We start from the raw sequence: 4,803 nt of genomic DNA on the forward strand, positions 1-4,803 counted from the left end.
AAAAAAACCCCCCAAAAAAAAAAAAAAAAAAAAAAAAAAAAAGAAAATTATAGTACTGACTCCTCAGTCTGCACTCTAAGCCACTATGCTGCTGCATGTTAAAAACTCTAGAAAAACGTATCGATTGTCCTCAGGTCAGATATCCAAAGGTCTGATGTGAAGAAGTCTAGAAAATGTTAGGAGAAGAAAAATGTGATTTCCTTCATGTTTTCCTCTAAGTGTCCTTGCTAGAGGGGTTGGCGAGGCAGTCATGCTGGCTGCCACTAGCCCAGGGAAATTCTCATGTGGGTCAGGAAAAGCACCCCTTCAAGACAAATCTAGGATAAATGTGACGTGAATGGTGCCTGGCCTCTGAGTTGTATGGTGTATAACCTACGCATCTCAGGGCCCAGGCACCATTCCCACTACGTTTGACAGCCTTAAGAGCTGTGGGAGGGGAATTAAAGAGTTCCATGCTTTTAGAAAGAAGAAAATGCAGTTCAAGACAAAATACTCATATATTACTTTCTGGTTTCTGCTCCCTGAACAATTATTTTCTTAAATTACAAATTACAAATCACAAATCTTTCTGTGTCAACCTCTATAGTAGTCTTTGCATCTAAATCAAAGAGAAGTCATGGTCTCCACTTGGCCTGGTGGTTTAATAACCACCTGTTCTATTATATGTTCTATTTTCCAGACAGCCTAATTCCTTTCCAAATGACCCAGATACAACCATTTTTATCAAAATTCTAAGCACAGCCCCAAGCACAGGCTAAACCGAAAGACTGTTAAATTAGTCAGAATAAGAATTTGCTGCCTCATCATCTTAGATCCAGCATGAAAATCATGGACACAAGTGGTGTTTCTGCTGCCTGGATTAGAAAACAAATAGCAAGCCTGGGAAACGTGAGAGCTGGGCAGCAAAAAATGCCCTCGCCAGCCCACCCAGATAGCGGTGCCCACGTCCTGAAACCACATGGACACAGCCTATCCTGGGGCCCCTTTCTTTGTAAACACTTCTGCCTCCCAAGGAAATGAACTAATCAAAGCACCTTAATCAAATTTAAAGGGTAGACCGGGCACGGTGGCTCATGCCTGCAATCCCAGCACTTTGGAAGGCTGAGGCAGGCGGATCACTTCAGGTCAGGAGTTCGAGACCAGCCTTGTGAAACCCCACCTCTACTAAAAATACAAAAACTAGCCAGACATGGTGGCGCAAGGCTGTAATCCCAGCTACTCAGAAGCCTGAGGCAGGAGAATCACTTGAACCCGGGAGGTGGAGGTTGCAGTGAGCTGAGATTGCACCACTGCACTCCAGCCTGGGCAACAGAGCAAGACTTCAGCTCCAAAAAAAAAGAAAAAAGAAAAAAGAAAAGAAAAGAAAAGAAAAGAAAGAAAAGAAATTAAAGGCTAGACATGTGGGTCTAAATTCAAACTGATGGATTTTGCTTTTTGAGGTTCAAGAAGACTAGGGTGATTGACAGTCAGTCCCCTACTTCAGTCCCCTGCTTACGATGGGCTGACTTAAGACTTTTCCACTTTATTATAGCACAATACAATACACAAACCATACTTCACACAGCTACATTAACCACTGTTTTTCACTTTCAAGATAATATTTGGTAAATGACACAGATATTCAACACTTCATTATACAACAGGCTTTGTGTTAGATGATTCAGCCCAACTGTAGGCTGATTACATTAGCCAGCCTAATGTATATTGTTCTGAGTACATTTAAAATAGGCTAGGCTGAGCTATGAGGTTCTGTAGGTTTGGTGTATTACGTGCATTTTCAACTTATGATACTTCCAATGACTGATGGGTTTATCGGGACATAACCCATCTTAACTCATTCTTTCATTCTAGTTTGCCTGAAATACCCCTAGTTTCAGCACTGAGAGTCCCACATCCCAAGAAACTCCTCAGTCCCAGGAACACCAGGAAAGCTGATCAACCCATGACAAAGCTAAAACTGAAGGCCTGTAAAAAGACAAAGCTTATAAAACGAACCTGAGGAAGCAGTTTCAGAAGTAAACATTAAGTTCAGAAAATTTTGACAGTTTGCACCCAAATATTCCTCTGAAAATAAACTCTGCTTCTGTTGAACGATGTAAACTTTCTAAATTAAGCCTAAAACATCTTTTTAAATTATAATGTTGAAAGTTTCGTTTTTTTTTTTCCTCCTCTGAGACAGGGTCTGTCTCACTCTGCCACCCGGGCCGAAGTGCAGTGGTGCAATCTTGGTTCACTGCAAACTCTGCCTCCCAGGCTTAAGCAATCCAGCCTCCAACCTCAGCCTCCTGAATAGCTCAGAATACAGGCCTGTGACACCTCACCCAGCTAATTTTTGTATTTTTTGTAGAGATGGCATCTCACTATGTTGCCCAGGCTGATCTCTAACTCCTTGGCTCAAGTGATCCTCCTGCCTTGGCCTCCTAAAGTGGTGAGATTATAGGCAAGAGCCATTGTGTTCGGTCAAAGTTTTATCTTGTTTTATTTGGGGGGTACTTTTGCCAATTTAAGAACATAAGGTTGAGAACTCAAAGTCTAGAACCCTGGAACCCATTCTCTTAAAACTCACTATGTATTTTAAAGGGATTAGAAAACTGGTATTAAAAATATTAAATATTTGGTATTTTCTAGTATATCTAATTTTTTTTCACTATTACAAAAGTTAATTTAACAAAATGTATAATATGAAAATGTACACGACCTAATTTTTATATCATAGTAAAATAGACCCTATGAAGAGACGAGACGACATGGGTTTCTCTGCAGAACAGCCATTATTTATACTCGTTCCAAGGCTTCTAACATGATGATACTATTTCCTCATATTACCACCATTCCAATATTGTTCTGTTGCCCACCAGTCGCCATCTCCATGCATTCATCTACCACAAGATTCATAAAGGGATCAAATGCCCGCAACATTCCTTGGACACATCTGCCACCATTTAATTTCAATGACAACTTCTTGTCCATAAGCTTTTTCAACTCGGGAGGGTGAGGTTTGCTCATGGTGTCTACTCTATGGGTTCACAGATGCCTTGGAACATAATGCACGGCGTCCCTCATGCTCCCGCAGTAGGCCCGGTGTCTTGTGTCTCTCTATTTCTTTATTAAAGATAATTTGGGCCGGGCATGGTGGCTCATGCCTGTAATTAATCCCAGCACTTTGGGAGGCTGAGGTGGGTGGATAACCCAAGGTAAAGAGTTCGAGACCAGCCTGGCCAACATGGTGAAACCCTGTCTCTACTAAAAATAAAAAAATTAGCCAGGCATGGTGGCAGATGCCCGTAATCCCAGCTACTTGGGAGGCTGAGACAGGGGAATCATGTGAACCTGGGAGGCACAGGTTGCCATGAGCCAAGATTGCGCCACTGCACTCCAGTCTGGGCGACAGAGTGAGACTCAATCTCAAAAAAACTAAAATAAAATAAAAATAATAATAATTTGAAAAAAAAAAGCTATGCAGAATACAATGTATATGCCTAAATAACGTTAATTTAGAAATTTTAAAAAGATAATTTTTAAAATGGTTTCACTTTTTTAGATTTACTCCAGGTAAGTGATTTGATTTTTTGTTCTACCTAAATAGCACCAGATGTAATTATTTCCCAGGGCTTCAAAATTCTGAAAATCCTAATTCCCTATTGAAGCACTTTTTTTTTTTTCTAAAATAGCTAATTACTAAATTACAACAAACATAGAAGTTGAATTTGGCAAGTTTTAGTAGTGTGCTTCTAGGTCCTCCTTTGATATAAATATGTTTTCCGTATTTGCCTCATACTCAAAAGTTTTCTAAATTTAGCCCAGGAAACATACCATTATTATTATTATTATTATTATTATTACTACTACTGTTACTTTGTTAAAGGTTTTTCTGTATTTATCATGTTTTGAAAAAGAAAAATGGTCAAATTCTAGATCCTTTAAAATCCAGTCCATTATTACTCCATTTATTTTAATAATATTAATAAATATTTAAGCCTGCTAAGTTTTCCGAGTATATCAAAATTTATTATGATGATCGTTTCATGAAGAAACGAAGTCGTATATAATACAAGCTTACATTGCTAAGCTCAGAGGTGAATTCAGAGCTGATGGAGACTGTTAGTTCACGTGTGTTTAGAAGCCCCCACATTGGCTCTGTCCGACCGGCAATGGGTGAGATGTCTTCCCCAGGGCTTCCAATGTTCTAAAAATTCTCGTAACTTGGTTCAGGTGCCTTTCCCTAAATACAAATTCCTGAATTATATCAAAACCTTAGGGAACATTCCTAGGAGTAGAGAAAAACCTTAAGGACAGAAAAAAACAAGAATTCTAATTAGACAAAAAAGAAAAAAAAGAAACACTGTTTTACCCTCAAAAACACTGATGTCAGTCATGGTAAAAATACTAAGTTTTCATTTATATTTCACTGACTTAAAATTTTGTAGAAAGAGATCTGGTGCAGGCCAGGCACGGTGGTTCACACCTGTAATCCCAGCACTTTGGGAGGCCAGAGCGGGTGGACGACAAGGTCAGGAGATCGAGACCATCCTGGCTAACACGGTGAAACCCCATCTCTACTTAAAAAAAAAAAAACACACACACACACACACACAAAATTAGCCGGGCATGGTGGCAGGTGCCTGTAGTCCCAGCTACTCGGGAGGCTGAGGCAGGAGAATGGCATGAACCTGGGAGGCGGAGCTTGCAGTGATCCCAGATCGCGCCACTGCACTGTAGCCCGGGCAACAGAGCAAACTTCTGTCAGAAAGAAAGACAGAAAGAAAGATAGGAAAGAAGGAAAGAGAAAGAAAAGAAAAGGAA

General features: G+C 40.1%; 1 protein-coding gene and 1 pseudogene across 1 annotated transcript in view; both read right to left on the reverse strand.

The window, feature by feature from the left end:
* Positions 1-4,803, reverse strand: part of SH3RF3 (SH3 domain containing ring finger 3) — a 371,252-nt gene that overhangs the window by 248,903 nt on the left and 117,546 nt on the right. The window lies entirely within an intron of this gene.
* Positions 2,818-3,006, reverse strand: LOC112604685 (annotated as a pseudogene).

This window comes from Theropithecus gelada, chromosome 13, assembly GCF_003255815.1.
Source record: "Theropithecus gelada isolate Dixy chromosome 13, Tgel_1.0, whole genome shotgun sequence".
Classification (NCBI taxonomy): Eukaryota; Metazoa; Chordata; class Mammalia; order Primates; family Cercopithecidae; genus Theropithecus; species Theropithecus gelada.